Consider the following 3,386-nt stretch of genomic DNA (forward strand, 5'->3'; position numbering starts at 1 on the left):
AGTTAGATCCCATAAAACTTTCCCATATAGGTGTTGTTTCTATGAGCAATAGCCATCTATTTACAGTGATAGTATATATGTATAGTATTAATGATCTTCATGTCTATTTGTGATATTGAAGCAGAATCAACTGCTAGATGCAAAGCCATCGGTGCTATATGTGCATCTAGCCATGAATGTTGCAGTGAAAACTGTCTCTTATTAGTGTGTGCTCTTCCTCTTAAGCGTGAGGAGTCATTGGCATCAAAGGTTTCATCAACAAGCAATGGACTAGCACTAACAGGTAAAATTTGATGTCTAAAAAACTATCATCATCAATGTTGTTTTGTGTGAGTAGTGATAATCATGATTGTACAAAGCTAGCCATCTATATATAGTGCTAATGATCCTCATGCATGTTTGTGGCATTAAAGCAGAAGCAGAAGTGGCCACTACATGTAAAGCCATCGGTGCTATTTGTGTAGCTAGCCATGAATGTTGTAGTGACAATTGTCTCTTATTAGTGTGTGCTCTTCCTCTCAAGCATGAGAAGTCATTGGTGTCAAAGGTTGCATCAACAAGCAATGGAATAGCATTGACAGGTAAAGTTAGATCCCATAAAACTTTCCCATATAGGTGATCTTTCTATGAGCAATAGCCATCTATTTACAATCATAGTATATATGTAAAGTATTAATGATCTTCATGTGTATTTGTGATATTGAAGCAGAATCAACCGCTAGATGCAAAGCCATCGGTGCTATATGTGCGTCTAGCCATGAATGTTGTAGTGAAAACTGTCTCTTATTAGTGTGTGCTCTTCCTCTTAAGCGTGAGGAGTCATTGGCATCAAAGGTTTCATCAACAAGCAATGGACTAGCACTAACAGGTAAAATTTGATGTCTAAAAATTTTTCATCAATGTTGTTTTGTGTGAGTAGTGATAATCATGATTGTACAATGCTAGCCACCTATGTATAGTGCTAATGATCCGCATGCATATTTGTGGCATTGAAGCAGAAGCAGAAGTGGCCACTACTTGTAAAGCCATCAGTGCTATCTGTGCAGCTAGCCATGAGTGTTGTAGTGACAGTTGTCTCTTATTAGTGTGTGCTCTTCCTCTTAAGCATGAGAAGTCATTGGTATCAAAGGTTGCATCAAGAAGCAATGGAATAGCATTGACAGGTACAGTTAGATCCCATAAAACTTTACCATATAGATGTTGTTTCTATAAGCAATAGCCATCTATTTACAGTGATAGTATATATGTACAGTATTAATGATCTTCATGTGTATTTGTGATATTGAAGCAGAATCAACCGCTAGATGCAAAGCCATCGGGGCTATATGTGCATCTAGCCATGAATGTTGTAGTGAAAATTGTCTCTTATTAGTGTGTGCTCTTCCTCTTAAGCGTGAGGAGTCATTGGCATCAAAGGTTTCATCAACAAGCAATGGACTAGCACTAACAGGTAAAATTTGATGTCTAAAAAACTTTCATCATCAACGTTGTTTTGTGTGAGTAGTCATAATCATGATTGTACAATGCTAGCCATCTATGTATAGTGCTAATGATCCTCATGCATGTTTGTGGCATTGAAGCAGAAGTAAAAACAAAAGTGGCCACTACATGTAAAGCCATCGGTGCTATCTGTGCAGCTAGCCAGGAATGTTGTAGTGACAATTGTCTCTTATTAGTGTGTGCTCTTCCTCTTAAGCATGAGAAGTCATTGGTATCAAAGGTTACGTCAACAAACAATGGAATAGCATTGACAGGTAAAGTTAGATCCCATAAAACTTTCCCGTATAGGTGTTGTTTCTATGAGCAATAGCTATCTATTCACAATGATAGTATATATGTATAGTGTTAATGATCTTCATGTGTATTTGTGATATTAAAGCAGAATCAACCGCTACATGCAAAGCCATCGGTGCTATATGTGCATCTAGCCATGAATGTTGCAGTGAAAACTGTCTCTTATTAGTATGTGCTCTTCCTCTTAAGCGTGAGGAGTCATTGGCATCAAAGGTTTCATCAACAAACAATGGACTAGCACTGGCAGGTAAAATTTGATGGCTAAAAGATTTCCATCATCAATGTTGTTTTGCGTGAGTAGTGATAGTCATGATTGTACAATGATAGCCATCTATGTATAGTGACAATGATCATCGTTCGTCTTTGTGGCATTCAAGCAGAAGGAGAAGTGACCACTACATGTAAAGCCATCGGTGCTATTTGTGCAGCTAGCCATGAATGTTGTAGCGACAATTGTCTCTTATTAGTGTGTGCTCTTCCTCTTAAGCATGAGAAGTCATTGGTATCAAAGGTTGCATCAACAAGTGATGGACTAGCATTGATAGGTAAAGGTAGATCCCATGAAATTTTCCTATATAGGTGATGTTTCTAGGAGCAATAGCCATCTATTTACAATGATAGTATATATGTATATTGTTAATTATCTTCATACATATTCAACCGTTACATGCAAATCCATTGGTACTATTTGTGCGACTAGCCATGAATGTTGTTGTGAAAATTGAATGTCATTAATGTGTGCTCTTCCTCTTAAGAATGATCAATCATTGGCATCAACCATTGCATCATTAAGCAATGGACTAGCACTAACAGGTAAAATTTTATCCCATAAAAGCATTCCTCATCAGTGTTTTTTTTGTGAGAAGTCATAGTCATCTATGTATAGTGTTTTAATGATCATTATGAATCTTCATGGCATTGAAATAGAATTGACCATGACATGAAAATCCATCGGTGCTATTTGTGTGGCTAGCCATGAATGCTATAGCGAAAATTGTCTTTTATTATTGTGTTCTATCCCTCTTAAGCATGAGGAGTCATTGGTATCAAAGGTTGCATTAACAAGAATGAACTAGCATTGGCTATGGTAAAATTTGATCCCTAAATTTCCTATGTGCTCTTCCAATTAAGCATGATGAGTCCTTGACGTCATTAGAGAATTATGATAATTTCCACCAATAAAAGTATTACTCACTTGAGCCCAATTGTCATTGTTACAGAATCAGCCCTTGCATGCAAAGCCCTTGGCGCCATTTGTGCAAGCAACCATGAATGTTGTAGTGAGAGCTGCCTTTTACTAGTGTGTGCTCTTCCACTTAAGTATGATCAGCCCTTAGCATCAAAGGAACCATTAATGACCAACGACCTTGCTACATTCATAGGTATGATGATTTGATTACCTAAAAGCTTTTGGCATCACTAACCTTATTGATTATAATACATATTGTGGCATTGTTACAGAATCCATTCCTACATGCAAAGCCATCGGTGCTATTTGTGTCAATAGTAACGAATGTTGTAGTGAAACTTGCCTTCTATTGGTGTGCATTGGTCCACTAAATCATAAGCAATCATTGGTGTCAGATGAAGCA

The sequence above is a fragment of the Dipteris shenzhenensis genome, chromosome 25 (assembly GCF_047967505.1).
Source record: "Dipteris shenzhenensis isolate YYH24624 ecotype China chromosome 25, Dip_SZ_1.0, whole genome shotgun sequence".
NCBI lineage: Eukaryota > Viridiplantae > Streptophyta > Polypodiopsida > Gleicheniales > Dipteridaceae > Dipteris > Dipteris shenzhenensis.